The sequence below is a fragment of the Misgurnus anguillicaudatus genome, chromosome 6 (assembly GCF_027580225.2).
Source record: "Misgurnus anguillicaudatus chromosome 6, ASM2758022v2, whole genome shotgun sequence".
NCBI classification, from domain to species: Eukaryota; Metazoa; Chordata; class Actinopteri; order Cypriniformes; family Cobitidae; genus Misgurnus; species Misgurnus anguillicaudatus.
Window position 1 is genome coordinate 19510611 of NC_073342.2, and position 24768 is coordinate 19535378.

The window sequence follows — 24768 nt, forward strand, 5'->3', positions numbered from 1 at the left end:
CTCTGTCTTGCATCAGGCTCTTTGTTGACCCACCGACCACCAGCTTTCTTGTGCTACTTGGCTCTGGGGATGGGCGTCCTGCGGTGCTCATGGGATAAAAGGTCAATTTGGTTGTACTGTGTATCACCAGGGTGTCTCTTTTCCTAAAGTAACCGCTGCCCCCACCTCCATTCCTATGATACACTGAAGCTTCCTGTTCACTTCCTTTTCTTATTATTGTACCTCTTTGTGTGAGAGTTTATACAGAGGTTTGTGTGTCTGAGCACATTTGCGAACAGCAAAAAGAGTTCAAAAATTAAATAAATACTGCATCTAAAAAAAGTTTGAACCGGGAATGATCATTCTCATTTTGAATACATTCATATGAATTATATAAAGTCGCGTGCATTTCTGGATCATCCAACTTAATACATTGTACAATTACAATTTATAATGCAAAACCAAATATTTTATATACACATCAAGTCTTTATTTCCATAACATTTGTTTTTATTCTTGGAGAAACAATAAATGGGTTTGCCTTAAGATAAGAGGAGGGACAAATTTAGTGGTGCACAACAACGCATCTCTTGATCAAAACAGGAAGCTACGAGTTTCGCCGAAAACGGCAGTACACAAACAGCCGTGGCAGGCCCTTAAACATGGAAGTAAGGCGTAAAATTGTTCAGGTACAACCGAGACCCCATTGTCTTCAGTCATCAACAAACCATTACGTCACAGAACCGCATTTTAATGCCATCAATTTGTTTCACAGTAAATAATTCATGGGTCAAGCCTCATACATAAGGGCACACAGCCATGTGACTGTAGATGTCCAGGACACATTATCGATCAGGATGCGCACAGCTATAAAACCATTATCACCCAATAGGGTGTGCATTTTCTGTCCGCAGTGAATCACAAAAGCCTACTGTGATGTCATAGTCAGGATCATTTTCACTATCTTACTTCTCATTAACACCCTTTAAGCCTTTATACAGGGGTTTTCACACTGTGGGTCGGGACCCACTTGGGGACCGCACAGTGGGATGAGGTGGGTCGTACAAAATCCAATTAATAGTCCAATTAATGACTAGCAATGACAATGATTTTGATGATATTCCATAAATATTTTTTGATATTTCAATTAAACGTACATTTCACAAGACTTTTTTAAGATGTCAAATAAATCTTTGGTGTCCCCAGAGTACGTTTGTGAAGTTCTAGCTCAAAATATCATATAAATAATTTATTATAGCATGTTAAAATTGCCACTTTGTAGGTGTGAGCAAAAATGTGCCATTTTGGGGTGAGTCCTTTAAAATGCAAATGAGTTGGTTTTCCAGTAAATGGCAGTGCCAAATTTCAATTACCTAATTTTCCACATGCTTGCAGAGAATGGTTTACCAAAACTAAGTTGTTGGGTTGATCTCTTTTACATTTTCTATGTTGATAGAAGCACTGGGGACCCAATTATAGCACCCAAACATGAAAAAAGTCACGTTTTCATGATATGTCCCCTTTAATAAAATGACAAGGAAAATAATAAAACTACTCAATTATAAAAGATGTAAACTGTGTATTTTTCTCATATTTCCTTTAAAAATATGTTGGTGGATCCCGGGATAGATGACACATAGTTGAGTGGGTCGCAAATTGAAACCACTGCTCTAGAACAGCAGCTCTCAATTTTGGTCTTTTCTATCCAACATTCTCAAAACCGGAAATTACATCTGGATTAAGTGACATTAATGTTTCTAATGATTAAGTAACATCCTACATTTATTTAAAGTTTTTAGTAACAGTAAGAGAGGTAAAAATATAAGAAAACTTTAAGGCAGGCATATCTTTTCAAGTGGAAGTGATATAAATACCAAGAAATGTATTTCCTCATGGGTAAATTCTACTTATTTACTTTCTCAGATGTTGTTATAGGTCATCAAATATACGAGTCACATAAAAGTAAAAATATGATGCATGAAGCATGCATATTTCACCCACTTTTTTCAAGTTTAAGTGCTATAATTGGGTCCCCATTGATTGTATTGATTAAAAAATGTGTAAAAGATCAACCCAGTAACTAAGTTTTGGTAAACCATTTTTTGCAAGACTGTTAACCCAGATACTGTCTTTACTTAAACAATCAAGTAAACATCACTTAATATTTTGTGTTTTGAACCCAAAGCTTAAAAAAGTTTAGATGATTTAACTTTTTAAGCTTACAAAATCCATTAAACTAAAACATTCAAGTAAAATGAACTTAAAATTATGAATTCATGTTGTGAGGGATACCCATAATTCTGTGCGCCTGAATTTTTTTGATAATTTTCTGCTTTTTCACGGAATAAAACTGATAAGAACTTGCACTACTCAAATATTTGTTAATTAAATGTCATATAGGTTCAAGCTCTTATATTATTGATGTTGTTTTGTTGTAAATTATAATTTTGTGAAGTCACCGTTCAGGTGATCAGATCACAAAAATGTATTTGACATCTTAAAAAAGGCTTGTGAAATGTCCCCTTAACTGCTGATAAGTACACTCTCCGAAAAAAAGGTACAAGAAGGTACAAAAGTTGTCACTGGGGCGGTACCTATTGGTAACGCAAAGCTATAGTACACATTGGTACCTTTAGCCTGTAGTCTGTTTCTTTACATGTACCCAAACGTAAACGCACGGTCAAACGCAAAGCCTTGCAAAGTATAGTTTATTTGACTTCGGCCTACATATCTGTACCAAACTGGTACATATTATGACAATTTTCAAAAATACCATCCCAGTGACAACTTTTGTGCAGTACATGTTTTCCCACGCATTTCGACATGATTTCCCATGCAGGAATTAAGAATCTAGAAATCCAAAAAATGCATTTAAAATTTGCTTTGACATAAACAGATTGAGAATGTCTCCTTCTCATTTAGTTTTTCCAACACGCGCCCTTCCTTCCACTGAGAGAGAGAGAGTTCTTATTTCAACACATTCTTGACGGATGACTTCGAGAGCTATTGAGAAAGACCCTTCTGCAAGGCATCATTCCAGACCCAGCTGTTTTCCTCAACCCCTTTAACAGAGGTCTTGCAGATCCAGAACTATGACAGGAATTTGTAAACAGAGGCAGACGGAGGCCCCGGGGTATCCTGGGTAATAGCGGAGAGAGGGGCGGGTAATTGAGGGAGAACAGGATGAAGGTTATTATGTGTTTGTATGGTGACTGAGGAGCTGATGGTGTGTAATTACAGTGTTGGCTGAGAGGGGAACACTTTATATCCTCTTGCAAGTCCTAGCAGCGACCTGTTAGTTTGTACTGAGGCGTAATGGAAAAGCAAATTGCGGGGCACATCCATTCGGTCTTTTAACTTGTACATCAGCACCTCAATGCTTTGTGTGGTAACTCCTGAATACGGCTCAAGTTATATAATGTGTATTGCTATATGCTAGTAGTGTGTTTGTATGACTTTGCATACTATGAGTACTCGGATGATGAATAAAGTAACACTGTATGCAGTCAATGAGAGGAAGGGGCGGGGCTAAACAAATCAACAGCTGTAATAAATACAGTGATTTTAATATCCTTTAACCAAAAATAAATAAATAAATTCCATAATAAAGATGACAGATCTCTTAGAATTAGTGCTGGGAAAAGATTAATCGCGATTAATCGCATACAAAATAAAAGTGATTTTTAGGATAATATACAAGTGTGTGCTGTGTGTAATTATTATGTATATATAAATGCACACACATTCATGTAAATGTTTCTTAAATACATCCAAGTGTATATATATTTATATATATATATATATATATATATATATATATATATATATATATATATATATATATATATATATATATATATATATATATATATATATTATTTTTTTTTAATTTATATTTGTATATATTTATATTGTATATAAATAATAATAATTATATATATATATATATGTATGTTATATTATATATATTAGGGCTGTCAATAGATTAAAATATTTAATCGCAGTTAATCGCATGATTTCATGAGTTAACTCGCGATTAATCGCAAATTAATCGCACATTTTTATCTGTTCTAAATTTACCTAAATGTAACACTTTTTAAGTTTGTAATGCTCTAATCAGCATGGATTTGGATAATATATATGCTATATGCAAATATATGTCTACAACAGCCTGTTTACATTTTCAACAGAACCATCAGCCATAGTTTTATAAATGTTTTTGCCTTTAGAAGACCTTGTTCTTTCTCCATTTCTGTTTGCTGCTGCATCATTTGTGACCTGTGCTGGCAAATTGAGTTGGGATGAGCAAATTTTCAAAAATGTGTCATTTATATTTTAACATTCTCTATTAAAAAACTTCAGAAATTTACCTGTTAATGCAGAGCAAAAACAATATCAATATACATATATGTTTTTCTTTTATTGTTTAATTTTGACATTGAGACAGACCACTTTAAGACTGTAGGATAATGCAAGGGTTTAATATAAATGACACAACAGATACTTTTCCTTAACAGTTAACCAAACATTCACTTCAGATATAACAGATTATAGGTCATACCTGCGTGAATTCTTGTCAAAACAGATATTTTTAAACCTGTAATTTTGTGTTAGATATCTATATATATCAGGGTCACGCACTCGCGCATTTGTGTGCATGCGCTTCAGATGTCTGTGTCAGACATCGCTTTTGAGCCTTGTCACTCTTAATAACTCTTTTAACATCAATCAGATCCCGAACTTTATCTCTCTTAATAATTATTTTAACATCAAGAACGTCCTGCGGTCTATTTTCTATAATTTCTGAATGCTTTTTAAAACGAAACTAAAAAGTGAAAGAAGACGCTTCTTTGCTTTATATGGATTTGGGACGGTACACCTCACAGAAAACGTGCAGATAAAGAAAACTGCACGTGCAGAAAACGTGCATTTTAGATGTTTAAATACCATTTAGAGCATTGGATTCGCTAGATTCGAGAGCTTAATGTTCTTATTTTTATGAAAAGCTCCGACTCATCTAGACAGCGCCAGTCACTTGCTGCGTCTCAATTCATCCAGCTGTGGGTCAAACAGAAATTGCGTGTTGCGTTAATAAAATTAGTGCCGTTAAAATGAATTTGCGTTAACGCGTTATTAACGCGTTTATTTTGACAGCCCTAATATATATATATATATATATATATATATATATATATATATATATATATATATATATATATATATATATATATATATATATATATATATATATATGGATGGGACATTGTTTTTTATAAAAAACGAACGGAACGAAGCGTCAATAAGAGCATGGTTGTGTGTAAGCTATGCAACAAGGAATTCACATATCACGCAGCACATCGAGCCTCAAGTATCATCTCAATGCAAAACATATAGCAGCTAGCGTGGACGTTAGCCCGACTCCGAGTACAACGACTTGGTTGAACAAAAATAAACAATATTTTGTTGCTTAAGCTTATGTATTCAGTCATTATTCATGGTATTCTAAAAATCCATGTGAAAAAATAACTTCTCAATGTTCTCAGGTCAAATATTTATATGTGAATAAAATGTGATTCATTTCGATTAGATTAATTTTTTTAATCGAGTCCCGGCCCTAATATATATATATATATATATATATATATATATATATATATATATATATATATATATAAAAAAATTTCTGAAATGTATATATGTATGTGAGTGTATTTAAATATACATAATAATTACACACAGCACACACACATATATTATGCAAAAATAAACTTTTATTTTGTATGCGATTAATCGCGATTAATCTTTTTCCAGCACTACTTAAAATATATTCAATTATTTCTTGTAGACATAAATGAGATTAGATGGAGAACAAAACTTCAGATATTTTTCCTGAGAAAAAGATCCAGATATCCTACAAATTTCTCTGTTAGAGTTTCAGAAGAGATTTCATCAATGTCACAAACTGATTTGCTTGCAATCACTCAATATTATTGAAGATTTCGGTGTGAACTCATCAAATCTGGTCCAATGTCCCAATTTAACCTATTATTAAAATTGGACCCAGTGTATACAATTTTTATTACACCCAAAAATAAAAACTCCGTCATCACTCACCCACTCCCATGTTGTTACAAACCTGTATAAATGTTTTTGTTCTGATGAACACGAACGAAGATCAGAGGCCCCATTGACTTCCACAGTAGGGAAAAATAATACTATGGAACTCAATGGGGCCTCGGATCGGTTACAAACATTCCTCAAAATATCTCTTTCTTTGTATTCATCAGAAAAAGACATTTATCAGGTTTTTAACAAAATGATATTGGGTAAATGATGACAGAATTTCATTTTTGGGTAAACTATCCCTTTAATGCCCTTTTATGTACCGGATCATTTTCAAATTTGCATGTAAACATTTCCCCATGTTTAACTCAAGTCTAAACTCCTGCTAAAACGATGTGCGAAACTAAATTTCAGTTCCCAGCAAGCGCTTTATTCCTGTCCTCACATCTGCACTGACAATAAAACAAAAGCGGCAAGGTTCATATTCAGCCTCACTTCACAAAGACATAAAAGCTGCTCGGAAAGCGGCTCACAAGGCCACCCACTAAGGCTGAGCCAGTCCAACGCATGCCCATTTTTAGCCAGGTAGGTTAGACTTGAAGCATTGCGTCAACCCTCGAAAAATTTTAACAGCTTCTTTGGCAAGACATTGGCGCTATTCTAGACAGCTGTCAGGGATGGTCGATAAGCTGAGATACTCAAGCGGTACACCTGCGTCCTAGCCACCCCACTAGCATATTCAAAGTGTCTCTTTTATACCACTTCGAGGGGAGTCTCTCACAAAGGTCGCGGAGGTGTGAGGGTTCAAAAAGCTGGCGTGGTTAACAAAGTAATATCTGAGCGGCTTCGTTTTTCGAGGCCACCCACCAGGTTATGGGTCTCAATAGAAACACTGATTTTTTTGTTTAGCCCACTTCAGATCCCTTGAACTGGTTATTCAAGTGACATTTTAATTTTGTCTAATAACCAAATGATCTTTGGGGGCAGATGCACACTCGGTTTAGAGATGAGGGTTGCACCCCTCGCATTCTTCGACTGGCTCATATTTAATACATAGACTAAACAACTCTACTACTTAAATACAAGAGGGTTGGATCTCCAAGTTGAGTTTACACTCGGTTGTCTGAACCTGAACTGTATTATTCACATGCTAATGGGGCCCTGGGGCCTCAGATGGTCTGGGGCCTCTTGTTTAAAAGCCAGCAGTGGTCGTATTTGTGACCGTTTCTCAAATTCGAGATGTAAATACTCATTACATCTTGCAGGGGTGACAAGGGGCCTCACAAAACAATGATCTGTCATGGTATGAGTCTAGATTGGTTTAAATCCACCTGTACAGTAGTGCTTAAAAGCTTCTGGATGTCAGACAGTCAGTGGACTTGATGGATAACAGAAGCTGTGATAATTACAGAGATTGAAGTCGAGTGAGCCCCCACCACCTGCGGATGTCCGTGTCGCTTGTCAAAATCACTGTCAGCACGCGAGCGTGTGTTAAAGCTGTCGTGGTCTGACGGATGTCGGTTTAACAAGAGGAAGAGAACAGATGCAGACCAGAACATTTTTAGCTTACGAAAGTGTGCGAAAGGAAAGATATTGTAGGTTGTCTTTGTCACTTCAGCAAGTCTAACAAGAAAACACACTCTTTTTTGCATTATTTTATACACAGTAAAATAAGTTGGTTTAAGTTAATAAAGTAAGTTAGCTGTTTGCCTTAAAAATTTGAGTTAATTTAACTTAAAAAAAATATTAGTTGACACAACAATATTGGTCAAAGTTGAATGAACTCAAAATTTTAAGGTAAACAAATCTTTTTTACAGTGTAAAAAGACCACAAAATAATATTTTCTGGATCATTATTCTCTTCTGAACCAATCCACATGCTTGATGGCATTTGAATTTTAATTCTAAAAAAATTACATGTTTTTAACTTTAATTTAATTTAATTTTTCACTGTAAAAAAATCTTTGCTGCCTTAAAATTTAGAGATAACTAAAGGTAAGTTGCTACAACCTATAAAATATAGTTGAAATATGTCAACTTCATTTTATAAGGTGTAAAAACTCATCTCTAGTCAAACAATAGTAGTTGAAATAGTAATTGAACTTTAAATCTTGAGTTGATTAAACAAAACATTTTAAGGCAGCAAAGATTGAAAGTGAAATTTTAAGTTGATCCAAGTTTTCACATTTTATACACAAAAAACAACAAACAAACAAAAACATATATAAAAAACAACAAACACTGTAAAAAGATTTGTTGGTGAACTTAAAAAAGTAAGTTAGCTACCTGGTTACCTTAAATTGAGTCAATTCATCTTAAAAATATTAATCAACTCAAAATTTTAAGGCAACCAGGTAACTCACTGTTTTAAGTTGAACCAATAAATCTCTTTTTACAGTAGCCCAAATAAAATTTTTGTTGCTTACTCGAGAAATGATTTAGTGTGAAAATCTAATTTTGATGTACTTAGTTTCAACAAAAGTTTTAAGTAAACCAACTTTTTTAAATCAAACATTTTAAGTAAAGAATATTTATAAATTACAATTAGCCCAGACATAAAAGTTTACATTTCATTTTATTTAATATTTAGTGCATTATACATAAAACTACTGTTTACCATAAGTATTCTTTACCATTTATTTTTTGTACTGTATAATGTACTTGAAACTTCTACCATTTAATTTTTATTCACAAACCACAGAAACGGATTATGCGACTCATGAAAATATAAGATCATAGTGAAAGTGTGAAGAAACTAAGCTGAGTGCTGACTTTCACACAGTTATTGTTTAAATGATAAAGCAATACAGCACAGACATTACACTTCTGAACTATGGTTACCAACAAAAATAAAAAATAGCAAACTATTCTAAATTTTCAACATAAACAAATGTTTAACACTATTGAGTCTTTACTGAAAATCACATAAAATATCACTTAATTTAAAAAAAATGGTCTCGGAATGCACGCTCATGCAAATAATGCTGGGAACTGCAAAGCCTCCTCAAACAATCGTGTACATTTGAAACTGAAGTAAATTTGCAGTGCAACACTCTTTCTTAGCTTACCTGGCAAACTAAATTTATCACAACCACCAAAAGTTTGTAATTATTTGCAACAATGAGGCTGTGCCATTGAAATGAATTTGTTTGGAACTAATAAATAAAAATTTTGAGTTAGCAAAGTTCTTTGACTCATTTTATTTGAGTTTGTGGAACTTAAAATAGTGAACTCTTTGAAAACACATAAAACCTTAAAGTTTAATATACTTTTTCACAGGTTTGAGTAGAGTTAACTTATTTTAAATGAGTACATTGTACTGTTACAGTGCGGTTATCGTTATTTTATGGAAAAACGTATATTTTATGAAAAAACATATATTTCATTCATATGAAATTGTACAATGTGAATTATAGAAGAACGTACATTTATCCAAAATAAAGCAATGAGCGCATGAAATTCCACCTCTTATCCCAACATCACTTACGGCGAAAGCACATTGTACTAAAAAGTACAAAATGTTTAAGCATTTTTGCATCAGCTCATTCACTCTCAGATAAAAAACAAGATGGTACAAAAGTTGACACTGGTGAATATTGCTACCTTAAAGGTACACATTGGTACCTCAATGGTACTTATTTAAAGGTACCGTCCCAGTGACCACTTTTGTACCTTTATTTCTAAGAGTGTTTAAGCATTGTTTTTTGTGTGCTTAAAACAGAGCACCGTCAGTGGTTTTTTTAGTTTTTTTTTAGGGTTCACTGTTGAATCTGTAATCAAAATAAAGCTTGCATCATAAATAACGTAATAACCAACACAGAAAACTCTACAAGAGCCCAACAATATAAACAATCCTACAGTTAATCCCAGCACAAATCTTCAGACAGAGAGCTTTCTGCTTGAATGACGTACAGTGACGTGCTTTTGCCAGCTTCCTGGCTGAACGTTTGCGTCCGAAACACAGTCATCCCATCATCCAGGCGGACTGCCAACGGAGTCTCGTGCGCAACAGCACCTTAAAGGATTAGGAAATGCATCTTAACCTGCTTTACACTGGCTAACCAAAAGTGACGGCCACTTCCATAACGGATAATGGGGCTGACTAGATTTCACTGAAAATGTTACAAACGTTAAGAAGCCTTTAAACTTAAAATCAGGAACAAATCTGTAATATTTTAAATTCACATGAAATCAATGTGCCTTAACCGGTTTAGTCATAAAAGTAGGGATACTGATTGCACTGCCAGACTAATTTGGTTTTTAAAGCCCAACAGGACGTTTTTGTAAGAGCTAAGCAGTGAACAAGAAAACAAAACATGTACTAAAATGGTCACATTGTTCTAGTATACTAGTCATTCATTCCCACAATTCATTAACCTCTGGTTTCTCTGTAAACTAATTCTTATAACAAGTACAAGCAGGACCTAACACGCATACAGTTAAACAACACAAGATGAAGACACCAGATGCAAATGCTTCGCTTTCTTCACTAATCTTATTTCTTTCCTATCCACTCATCATCGCTCCCTCGTTCTAAGAGACGGTGGGTGACAGATGGGTTCGGGACATCCGGCCGAGAGTCGGGATTTAAGGAAGCAGCTAATCTAAAACCAAAACAGCAGTTGGCAGGTACCACCCCACCACCCCACCCATGAGAAGCTGAGTGATTAGAGGAGTCCAGAATGGCCGAGAGCACCTGGAAAGGATTAGAGACAAGAACACACACCTACATAAAGCACTCTGTTCTCTAGGCCACTGCTTTGTTGGCACTTTTTGGGATTAGCGGCGACTTCCCATAACACACCTGAACATCACCGTGGGACTGATGACCAATTGCTTACATAAAGGCTTACAGACAGGAAGATATGATGACATAAATGGACTAAGCGTGTATTATCCTTCCTATGTGTCATAAAAAATGAGGTAACCCCAAAGTCTGAAACATGGTCATTGCATAATGCAATGAGTGGAGTAGGCTACCTGATAATACTCAGTGGGTTGAGAAATACAGCGATGTGAAACAGAAAATAATTCATTTTATGAAGCTTGCATGATGTTGAATGTGGTATAACAAAGAGATTTATCAGTCTGATCAACAATATTTGGGTGATTCTCACGAAAACTTGGTGAGATGTCAAGCATGAAAATGTAAAAATTGCTTAAATTTACTTTTTTCCCACCAGACATTGAAAAACAAAGTCTGGAGTAAATGGGAACATTAATTTAAAAACTTTTACTTATCATTTAACACTTTTTGTAACATAATTTAAAAAATGAGTCCTAAAAAATCTCATTACCGCAACAGTCAGAAAACATCAACACTGACATATTTTCAAAATGACATGACAAACCTGAAAGAACATCATTTGGAGATTCTGCACATGCATTAAAATCAAAGTATTATGCTTCTATTAATTAAATTAACATTTAATAAGCATCTGTTGCGGTAATGATAATCAAAATTTCGTGTAAGCATTCTGACAAGACAATATTTCAAATTAACTGTAAAAAAAATGATCTTACCTGGTAGCCGTCTTGTAGTAACTGGTCCATGTGCTTGGTCACTCAAAATCAAACTTTATTAAAATTCTGTATGTGTGCTTAAACTGTTCTCAAAAAGTGTTGCGGAGGATGAGAACATCAGGCATGGACACATCATTTTCCTAATTTTTCTTCATTATTATTATACATGAATATTCAGTAAATATTTTTTCTGTCATCTAAAGTAGTCTAGCAAAACATCCATTTATTTTTTTTCTTAATATTTTTGTGTTAATTTGATTAAATTACAACATAACGCATGTTCAAACACAGCCGGACACATTGCGGTAATGAGAATTTCAGCAGAAAATCAGATAAAATTTACAATTATAAATCCTTATGTTGAAATCACACATTGTGCAAGGTAGAACACAGTATTGTGTTAATTCTGATGCTTTTTAATGTTACTATATTACACATTTAAAGCTAAAATCATTAGTGCCGTGGTGTTTCAATGGTTTCGTGAGAATCACCCATTTATCATTTAAATATATTAATCTACCATGGTAACCCACATACAGCGAGTAAAATAAGTATAGAACACGTCCCCATTTTTAGTAAATATATTTTAATATTAATTTATGGACACATGGTTTGATTTCTTTGAATGTGTGGATTGCATGGGTTGTTACCAAAATGTGATGTCAATAGCACCTTCAAGGCCGATGTATGGTCCATTTCTTATGCGTACAAGAGGCTTTGGCACAATTTTTGTCATCAGAAAAGTGCGCACATACTGTACGCGCACCCTTTTTGATACATTGCATTTTATCGCAATGCGCATGCATCGAAAGTCTGCGTAAACCTACAAGTCAAATAAACTATGCTCTGGAAGGCTGTGCGTTCGATTGTGCGCATACGGTCGTGTACACGTAAAAACAGAGCTAATATGAGGAAAAAAACGGTGATGTGTTAAATATTTATTTTACCCGGTGCATAAAAATACAACAGTATACTATAGTATTTATTATAATAAATTGTAGTATATTAATGGTAACTAGATATTAAAGTTTGAGGACAAACTTTATGTTGGCTTGAAAAAGCGTGGCCTGAACAGTTTCACAGGATAAACGTTAAGTTAAAACGTTCAATTTAGTCTAGCTGGTTGTTTGCATGATTACGAATGAATACAGCTTGATTTATCATGAAGACAACTTGAGTGGAATGAAATTAGCATGATAAGCATGGAGTTAGCATGATTAGCATGAAGCTAACATGATTAACATGAAGCTAGTACGATGCTAGCATGATTAGCATGAAGCTAACATGATACGCATGAAGCTAACATGATGTTAGCATGATTAGCATGAAGCTAGCATGATGGTAGCATGATTAGCATGATGCTAGCATGATTAGCATGAAGATAGCATGATGTTAGCATGATTAGCATGAAGCTAGCATGATGCTAACATGATTAACATGAAGCTAGCATGATGTTAACATGATTAGCATGAAACTACCATGACGCTAGCATGATTAGCATGAAGCTAGCATGATGCTAACATGATTAGCATGAAGCTAGCATGATTAGCATGATTAGCATGAAGCTAGCATGATTAGCATGAAGTTAGCATGATGTTAGCATGATTAGCATGAAGCTAGCATGATGCTAGCATGAAGCTAGCATGATTAACATGAAGCTAGCATGATTAGCATGAAGCTAGCATGATGCTAGCATGATTAGCATGAAGCTAGCATGATGCTAGCATGATTAACATGAAGCTAGCATGATGCTAGCATGATTAGCATGAAGCTAACATGATGTTTGCATGATTAGCATGAGGTTAGCATGACGTTAGCATGATTAGCATGAAGCTAGCATGATGCTAGCATGATTAGCATGAAGCTAGCATGATGTTAGCATGATAAGCATGATGTTAGCATGATTAGCATGAAGCTAGCATGATGCTAGCATGATTAGCATGAAGCTAGCATGATGCTAGCATGATTAGCATGAAGCTAGCATGATGCTAGTATGATTAGCATGAAGCTAGCATGATGCTAGCATGATTAGCATGAAGCTAGCATGATGCTAGCATGATTAGCATGAAGCTAGCATGATTAGCATGAAGCTAGCATGATGCTAGCATGATTAGCATGAAGCTTGCATGATGCTAGCATGATTAGCATGAAGCTAGCATCATGCTAGCATGATTAGCATGAAGCTAGCATGATGCTAGCATGATTAGCATGAAGCTAGCATGATGTTAGCATGATTAGCATGAAGCTAGCATGATGCTAACATGATTAGCATGAAGCTAGCATGATGCTAACATGATTAGCATGAAGCTAGCATGATGCTAGCATGATTAGCATGAAGTTAGCATGATTCTAGCATGATTAGCATGAAGCTAACATGATTCTAGCATGATTAGCATGAAGCTACCATGATGTTAGCATGATTAGCATGAAGTTAGCATGATGCTAGCATGAGTAGCATGAAGTTAGCATGAGGCTAGCATGATTAGCATGAAGTAAACATGAGGTTAGCATGATTAGCGTGAAGCTACCATTATATAACATGAAGCTAGCATGATTAGCATGATGCTAGCATGATTAGCATGAAGCTACCATGAGCCTAGCATGATTAGTATGAAGTAAACATGAGGTTAGCATGAAGCTAACAAGATTTAACATGAAGTTAGCAAGATATATTATGAAATTAGCATAAAGCTAGCATGAAACTAGCATGAAGCAAGTATGACTTAGCATGAAGCTAGCATTAAGCTAACATGACCCAAATATCCAACCCCCATGTCTCTATGATGTTCAGATCCAGAGATATAAGGCTTTGTTTATTATGTTGCTAGGGTGCTCATATTTGGTTGCTAGGGGCGTGGCTTAATAACTCAATAAGAATCCTATTAAGACTGATTGGATGCCTGAGTAAAATGAGCCCACCCCTATGTCTCTATGACATTCTGGTGCAAAGATATCCATCTGGGCTTTTTATAATGGTAGTCTATGGGAGATGTTGCTAGGGTACCCAAAATTGTTGCTAGGGGCGTGGCTTAATAGCTCTGGGGCGATCCTAAGAGACTAATTGGATGACTGAGTAAAATGAACCCACCCCCATGTCTCTACGACACTCTAAAGTAAAGATATTCCATCTGGGACGCTTTTATTCCCTTATATGGGCATGTTTCCTGCCCCATTATAAGTCAATGGGAAATTTTGGGGGCCTCTTACACCCCAGGGGTACAGCTCACACCCCATTGTGATGTATGTTCTTACAGAGCCTGTCAGCCTCCTTAAATGTGGTAAGCCACAAGTTTCTACAAGTTTCTCACTCACAGCTATGACCCGTCAAAGTTTGTCTCAATGTTAAGTCAATGGAAATTTTGGGGTGTTCGAGACCCCCGTTTAGGAATTCGGAAGGTCCCATCAGTTAGAAAAGATATAGCACACTAAGTCAGACCAGTCTGAAGGTCCGTGGAAAATTTGGTGCATGTAGCTTGAAAGCCCTAGGACGAGTTAGTGTTTATAATTTTGGGGGGAGAAAAAGAATAATAATAACTAGATGAGGTTAAAGTTTGTGAACAAACTTTATGTTGGCTTGAGAAAGCCTAGTCTGAGAGTAATAGCTGGAGCTGCAGTTGGGGCAGTTAAGTTAGTTGGGGCAGATGGGTTAGTTGGGGCAGAATTGGGCAGTTGGGGCAGAATGGGGCATTTGGGGCAGATGGGGCATTTAGGGTAGTTGGGGCATTTGGGGCAGAATTGGATAATTGGGGCAGATGGGGCATTTAGGGCAGTTGGGGCATTTAGAGCAGTTGGGGCATTTAGGGCAGTTGGGGCAGAATGGGGCAGATGAGGCAGTTGGGGCATTTGAGGCATTTAGGGCAGAATGGGGCAGTTGGGGCATTTAGGGCAGATGGGGCATTTAGGGCAGTTGGGGCATTTAGGGCAGATGGGGCATTTAGGGCAGTTGGGGCATTTAGGGCAGATGGGGCAGTTGGGGCATTTGGGGCAGAATTGAGTAGTTGGGGCAGACGGGGCATTTGGGGCAGATGGGGTATTTAGGGCAGTTGGGGCATTTAGAGCAGTTGGGGCATTTAAGGCAGTTGGGGCAGATGAGGCAGTTGGGGCATTTAGGGTAGTTGGGGCATTTGGGGCAGAATTGGGTAGTTGGGGCAGATGGGGCATTTGGGGTAGATCGGGCATTTAGGGCAGTTTGGGCAGAATGGGGCAGATCAGGCATTTGGGGCAGAATGGGGCAGTTGGGGCAGATGAGGCATTTGGGGCAGATGAGGCATTTGGAGCAGAATTGGCCAATTGGGGCAAATGGGGCATTTGGGGCAAAATGGGGCGGTTGGGGCAGATGAGCCATTTGGGGCAGAATGGGGCATTTAGGGCAGTTGGGACATTTATGTGTGTGTTTGTGTGAGTATGATTGGGTGTGTAATATTGTGTTTGTGTGTGTAATATTGTGTTTGTGTGTGTAATTTTGTGGTTGTGTGTCTGTGTGTAGTTGTGTGTCTGTGTGTGTTTGTGTGTGTGTGTGTGTGTGTGTGTGTGTGTGTGTGTTTGAGTCTGTGTTTTTGTGACAGTATGTTATATATAATTGTGTGTTTGTGTGTGTCTTTGTGTGTGTGTGTAGTTGTGTGTATGTGTGTTGTTGTGTGTGGTTGTGTGTGATTGTGTCTGTGTGCATGTCTGTGTTTTTGTGGCAGTATGTTATATATAACTTTGTGTTTGTGTGTGTAATTGTGTGTCTGTGTGTAGTTGTGTGTCTGTGTGTGGTTGTGTGTGTGTGTGTGTGTGTGTGTGTGTGTGTGTGTGTGTGTGTGTGTGTGTGTGTGCATGTTTGTGTTTTTGTGACAGTATGTTATATATAATTTTGTGTTTGTGTGTGTAATTGTGTGTCTGTGTGTAGTTGTGTGTGGTTGTGTGTCTGTGTGGTTGTGTGTCTGTGTGTGTGTGTGTGTGTCTGTGTGTGTAGTTGTGTTTGTCTGTCCTATTGAGTGAGTTTTGTGAGACAGAGATAGACTGAGAGAGGTTGAGAGATGATGTAATGTATTTGTATGAATGAGAGTTGACAGTTAGAATTTGAAAATAAACACTCAGCCTAAACATTCTATGAATGTAAGTCTATGGGACTTTTTTGGGATGTTTGATCGGACGGTTTAGGAGAACCGTAAGTCCGATCCCTTAGAAAAGATATAGCACACCTCCTCAGATCAGACTGAAGGTCTGGGCAAAGTTTGGTGGCTGTAGCTTGAAAGCTCTAGGAGGAGTTAGAGTTAGAAATTTTTAGGTCGGAAGAAAAAGAATAATAACTAGATAGAAAAGTTTGTTGACAAACTTTATGTTGGCTTGACAAAGCCTGGCCTGAACGTTAAAAACGGTTTGACAGAAGTTTAGTTTAGTAGGCTATCTGGCTGTTAGTATGTTTAAGTATGAAGCTAGCCTGATTTAACATAAAGTTAGCATGATTAGCCTGAAGCTAGCATGAAGCTAACATGATTAGCATGAAGCTAACATGATTAGCATGAAGCTAGCATCAAGTTAACATGATTAGCATGAAGCTAGCATGATGCTAACATGAAATAGCATGAAGCTAGCATGATGCTAACATGAATTAGCATGAAGCTAGCATGAAGCTAACATGATTATCATGAAGCTAGCATCAAGTTAGCATGATTAGCATGAAGCTAGCATGATGCTAACATGAATTAGCATGAAGTTAGCATGATGCTAACATGAATTAGCATGAAGCTAGCATGATGCTAACATGAATTAGCATGAAGCTAGCATGATGCTAACATGAATTAGCATGAAGCTAGCATGATGCTAACATGAATTAGCATGAAGTTAGCATGAAGCTAGCATGATGCTAACATGAATTAGCATGAAGCTAGTATGATGCTAACATGAATTATCATGAAGCTAGCATGTTGCTAACATAAATTAGCATGAAGCTAGCATGATGCTAACATGAATTAGCATGAAGCTAGCATGATGCTAACATGAATTAGCATGAAGCTAGCATTAAGCTAACATGAATTAGCATGAAGCTAGCATGATGCTAACATGAATTAGCATGAAGCTAGCATGATGCTAACATGAATTAACATGAAGCTAGCATGATGCTAACATGAATTAGCATGAAGCTAGCATGATGCTAACATGAATTAGCATGAAGTTAGCATGAAGCTAGCATGATGCTAACATGAATTAGCATGAAGCTAGCATGATGCTTACATGAATTAGCATGAAGCTAGCATGATGCTAACATGAATTAGCATGAAGCTAGCATGATGCTAACATGAATTAGCATGAAGTTAGCATGAAGCTAGCATGATGCTAACATGAATTAACATGAAGCTAGCATGATGCTAACATGAATTAGCATGAAGCTAGCATGATGCTAACATGAATTAGCATAAAGCTAGCATGATGCTAACATGAATTAGCATGAAGCTGGCATGAAGCTAACATGAATCAGCATGAAGCTAGCATGATGCTAACATGAATTAGCATGAAGCTAGCATGATGCTAACATGAATTAGCATGAAGCTAGCATGATGTTAACATGAATTAGCATTAAGCTAGCATGATGTTCACATGAATTAACATGAAGCTAGCATGATGCTAACATGAATAAGCATGAAGTTAGCAAGATTTATTATGAAATTAGCATAAAGCTAGCATGAAACTAGCATGAAGCTAGTATGACTTAGCTTGAAGCTAGCATGAAGCTAACATGACCAAAAGACCCAACCCCCATGTCTCTATGATGTTCGGATCCAGAGATATAAGGCTTTGTTTATTATGTTGCTAGGGTGCTCATATTTGGTTGCTAGGGGCGTGGCTTAATAGCTTAATAAGAATCCTTAGAGACTGATTGGATGCCTGAGTAAAATGAGCCCACCCCTATGTCTTTATGACACTGTGCTGCAAAGATATCCATCTGGGCATTTTATAATGGCAGTCTATGGGAGATGTTGCTAGGGTGCCCAAAAATGGTTGCTAGGGGCGTGACTTAATTGCTATGGGATGATCCAGAGAGACTGATTGGATGCCTGGATAAAATGAGCCCACCCCCATGTCTCTATGACACTGTAAAGCGAAGATATTCCATCTGGAACGTTTTTATTCCCTTATATGGGCGTGTTTCCTGCCCCGTTATAAGTCAATGGGGAATTTTGGGGGCCTCCTACACCCCAGGGGTGAAACTTACACCCCAATGTGAGGTATGTTCTCACAGTGCCTGTCAGCCTCCTTAAATATGGTAAGCCACAAGTTTCTACAAATTTCTCACTCGGAGCTATGACCTGTCAAAGTTTGTCGCAATGTTAAGTAAATGGGACTTTTCGGAAGTTTTATGTCCCGTTTTAGGAATTCTGTAAGTCGGATCCCGTCAAAAAGATATAGCACACTTCTTTAGACCAGTCAGAATGTCCGTGGAAAATTTCGTGGATGTAGCTTGAAAGCTGTCGGACGAGTTAGCCGCAGAAATTTTAGTCTCAGAAGAAGAAGAAGAAGAAGAAGAAGAAGAATAACTAGATAGAAAAGTTTGTTGACAAACTTTATGTTGGCTTGACAAAGCCTGGCCTGAACGTTAAAAACGGTTTGACAGAAGTTTAGTTTAGTAGGCTATCTGGCTGTTAGTATGTTTAAGTATGAAGCTAGCCTGATTTAGCATGAAGCTAGCATGATTAGCCTGAAGCTAGCATGAAGCTAACATGATTAGCATGAAGCTAGCATGATGCTAACATGAAATAGCATGAAGCTAGCATGATGCTAACATGAATTAGCATGAAGCTAGCATGAAGCTAACATGAATAGCATGAAGCTAGCATCAAGTTAGCATGATTAGCATGAAGCTAGCATGATGCTAACAAGAATTAGCATGAAGTTAGCATGATGCTAACATGAATTAACATGAAGCTAGCATGATGCTAACATGAATTAGCATGAAGCTAGCATGATGCTAACATGAATTAACATGAAGCTAGCATGATGCTAACATGAATTAGCATGAATCTAGCATGATGCTAACATGAATTAGCATGAAGCTAGCATGATGCTAACATGAATTAACATGAAGCTAGCATGATGTTAACATGAAGCTAGCATGATGCTAACATGAATTAGCATGAAGCTAGCATGATGCTAACATGAATTAGCATGAAGTTACATGAAGCTAGCATGATGGTAACATGAATTAGCATGAAGCTAGCATGATGCTAACATGAATTAGCATGAAGCTAGCATGATGCTAACATGAATTAGCATGAAGCAAACATGATGCTAACATGAATTAGCATGAAGTTAGCATGATGTTAACATGAATTAGCATTAAGCTAGCATGATGCTAACATGAATTAGCATGAAGCTAACATGAATTAGCATGAAGCTAGCAAATTAGCATGAAGCTAGCACGATGTTAACATGAATTAGCATGAAGCTAGCATGAAGCTAACATGAATTAGCATGAAGCTAGCATGATGCTAACATGAATTAGCATGAAGCTAGCATGATGCTAATATGAATAAGCATGAAGCTAGCATGATTCTAAAATGAATTAGCATGAAGTAAGCATAATGCTAACATGAATTAGCATGAAGCTAGCATGATGTTAACATGAATTAGCATGAAGCTAGCATGATGTTAATATGAATAAGCATGAAGCTAGCATGATGCTAAAATGAATTAGCATGAAGTTAGCATAATGCTAACATGAATTAACATGAAGCTAGCATGATGCTAACATGAATTAACATGAGGCTAGCATGATGCTAACATGAATTAGCATGAAGCTAGCATGATGTTAACATGATTTAGCATGAAGTTAGCAAGATATATTATGAAATTAGCATAAAGCTAGCATGAAACTAGCATGAAGCTAGTATGACTTAGCATGAAGCTAGCATAAGGCTAACATGACCAAAAGACCCAACCCCCATGTCTCTATGATGTTCGGATCCAGAGATATAAGGCTTTGTTTATTATGTTGCTAGGGTGCTCATATTTGGTTACTAGGGGCGTGGCTTAATACCTCAATAAGAATCCTTAGAGACTGATTGGATGCCTTAGTAAAATGAGCCCACCCCCATGTCTCTGTGACACTGTGCTGCAAAGATATTCATCTGGGTATTTTATAATGGCAGTCTATGGAAGATGTTGCTAGGGTGCCCAAAAATGGTTGCTATGGGCGTGGCTTAATAGCTATGGGACGATCCTGAGAGACTGATTGGATGCCTGAGTAAAATGAGCCCACCCCCATGTCTCTATGACACTGTAAAGCGAATATATTCCATCTGGAACGTTTTTATTCCCTTATATGGGCATGTTTCCTGCCCCATTATAAGTCAATGGGGAATTTTGGGGGCCTCTTACACCCCAGGGGTACAACTTACACCCCATTGTGAGGTATGTTCTCACAGTGCCTGCCAGCCTCTTCAAATGTGGTAACCCACAAGTTTCTACAAATTTCTCGCTCGCAGCTATGACCCGTCAAAGTTTGTCGCAATGTTAAGTTAATGGGACTTTTCGGAAGTTTTATGTCCCGTTTTAGGAATTCTGTAAGTCGGATCCCGTCAAAAAGATATAGCACACTTCTTCAGACCAGTTAGAATGTCCGTGGAAAATTGCGTGGATGTAGCTTGAAAGCTGTCGGACGAGTTAGCCGCAGAAATTTTAGTCTCAGAAGAAGAATAATAATAACTAGATAGAAAAGTTTGTTGACAAACTTTATGTTGGCTTGACAAAGCCTGGCCTGAACGTTAAAAACGGTTTGACAGAAGTTTAGTTTAGTAGGCTATCTGGCTGTTAGTATGTTTAAGTATGAAGCTAGCCTGATTTAGCATGAAGCTAGCATGATTAGCCTGAAGCTAGCATGAAGCTAACATGATTAGCATGAAGTTAGCATCAAGTTAGCATGATTAGCATGAAGCTAGCATGATGCTAACATGAAATAGCATGAAGCTAGCATGATGCTAACATGAATTAGCATGAAGCTAACATGAATAGCATGAAGCTAGCATCAAGTTAGCATGATTAGCATGAAGCTAGCATGATGCTAACAAGAATTAGCATGAAGTTAGCATGATGCTAACATGAATTAGCATGAAGCTAGCATGATGCTAACATGAATTAACATGAAGATAGCATGATGCTAACATGAATTAGCATGAATCTAGCATGATGCTAACATGAATTAGCATGAAGCTAGCATGATGCTAACATGAATTAACATGAAGCTAGCATGATGCTAACATGAAGCTAGCATGATGCTAACATGAAGCTAGCATGATGCTAACAAGAATTAACATGAAGCTAGCATTATGCTAACATGAATTAGCATGAAGCTAGCATGATGCTAACATGAATTAGCATGAAGTTAGCATGAAGCTAGCATGATGCTAACATGAATTAGCATGAAGCTAGCATGATGCTAACAGGAATTAGCATGAAGCTAGCATGATGCTAACATGAATTAGCATGAAGCTAGCATGATGCTAACATGAATTAGCATGAAGTTAGCATGATGTTAACATGAATTAGCATTAAGCTAGCATGATGCTAACATGAATTAGCATGATGCTAACATGAATTAGCATGAAGCCAACATGATGCTAATATGAATAAGCATGAAGCTAGCATGATTCTTAAATGAATTAGCATGAAGTTAGCATGATGCTAACATGAATTAGCATGAAGCTAGCATGATGTTAACATGAATTAGCATGAAGCTAGCATGATGCTAATATGAATAAGCATGAAGCTAGCATGATGCTAAAATGAATTAGCATGAAGTTAGCATGATGTTAACATGAATTAGCATGAAGCTAGCATGATGTTAACATGAATTAGCATGAAGCTAGCATGATGTTAACATGATTTAGCATGAAGTTAGCAAGATATATTATGAAATTAGCATAAAGCTAGCATGAAACTAGCATGAAGCTAGTATGACTTAGCATGAAGCTAGCATAAGGCTAACATGACCAAAAGACCCAACCCCCATGTCTCTATGATGTTCGGATCCAGAGATATAAGGCTTTGTTTATTATGTTGCTAGGGTGCTCATATTTGGTTACTAGGGGCGTGGCTTAATACCTCAATAAGAATCCTTAGAGACTGATTGGATGCCTGAGTAAAATGAGCCTACCCCCATGTCTCTGTGACACTGTGCTGCAAAGATATTCATCTGGGTATTTTATAATGGCAGTCTATGGAAGATGTTGCTAGGGTGCCCAAAAATGGTTGCTATGGGCGTGGCTTAAAAGCTATGGGACGATCCTGAGAGACTGATTGGATGCCTGAGTAAAATGAGCCCACCCCCATGTCTCTATGACACTGTAAAGCGAATATATTCCATCTGGAACGTTTTTATTCCCTTATATGGGCATGTTTCCTGCCCCATTATAAGTCAATGGGGAATTTTGGGGGCCTCCTACACCCCAGGGGTACAACTTACACCCCATTGTGAGGTATGTTCTCACAGTGCCTGCCAGCCTCTTCAAATGTGGTAACCCACAAGTTTCTACAAATTTCTCGCTCGCAGCTATGACCCGTCAAAGTTTGTCGCAATGTTAAGTAAATGGGACTTTTCGGAAGTTTTATGTCCCGTTTTAGGAATTCTGTAAGTCGGATCCCGTCAAAAAGATATAGCACACTTCTTCAGACCAGTTAGAATGTCCGTGGAAAATTTCGTGGATGTAGCTTGAAAGCTGTCGGACGAGTTAGCCGCAGAAATTTTAGTCTCAGAAGAAGAATAATAATAATAAGTTTAAATACAATATCAGTATGTTGGCTTTGTCAAAGCCAACATAACTAGATAGAAAAGTTTGTTGACAAACTTTATGTTGGCTTGACACAGCCTGGCCTGAACGTTTAAAACGGTTTGACAGAAGTTTAGTTTAGTAGGCTATCTGGCTGTTAGTATGTTTAAGTATGAAGCTAGCCTGATTAGCCTGAAGCTAGCATGAAGCTAACATCATTAGCATGAAGCTAGCATCAAGTTAGCATGATTAGCATGAAGCTAGCATGATGCTAACATGACTTAGCATGAAGCTAGCATGATTTAGCATGAAGCTATCATGATGCTAACATGAATTAGCATGAAGCTAGCATGATGCTAACATGAATTAGTATGAAGCTAGCATGATGCTAACATGAATTAGCATGAAACTACCATGATGCTAACATGAATTAGCATGAAACTAGCATTATGCTAACATGAATTAGCATGAAGCTAGCATGATGCTAACATGAATTAGCATGAAGCTAGCATGATGCTAACATGAATTAGCATGAAGCTAGCATGATGCTAACATGAATTAGCATGAAGTTAGCATGATGCTAACATGAATTAGCATGATGTTAACATGAATTAGCATGAAGCTAGCATGATGCTAACATGAATTAGCATGAAGCTAGCATGATGCTAACATGAATTAGCATGAAGCTAGCATGATGCTAACATGAATTAGCATGAAGCTAGCATGATGCTAACATGAATTAGCATGAAGCTAGCATGATGCTAACATGAATTAGCATGAAGCTAGCATGATGCTAACATGAATTAGCATGATGCTAACATGAATTAACATGAAGCTAGCATGAAGCTAGCACGATGCTTACATGACTTAGCATGAAGCTAGCACGATGCTAACATGAATTAGCATGAAGCTAACACGATGCTAACATGAATTAGCATGAAGCTAACACGATGCTAACATGAATTAGCATGAAGCTAACACGATGCTAACATGAATTAGCATGAAGCTAGCACGATGCTAACATGAATTAGCATGAAGCTAGCACGATGCTAACATGAATTAGCATGAAGCTAGCACGATGTTAACATGAATTAGCATGAAGCTAGCACGATGCTAACATGAATTAGCATGAAGCTAGCATGATGCTAACATGAATTAGCATGAAGTTAGCATGATGCTAACATGAAGTTAGCATGATGCTAACATGAATTAGCATGAAGTTAACATGAAGCTAGCATGATGCTAACATGAATTAGCATGAAGCTAGCATGATGCTAACATGAATTAGCATGATGCTAACATGAATTAGCATGATGCTAACATGAATTAGCATGAAGCTAGCATGATGCTAACATGAATTAGCATGAAGCTAGCATGATGCTTACATGAATTAGCATGAAGCTAGCATGATGCTAACATTAATTAGCATGAAGCTAGGATGATGTTAACATTAATT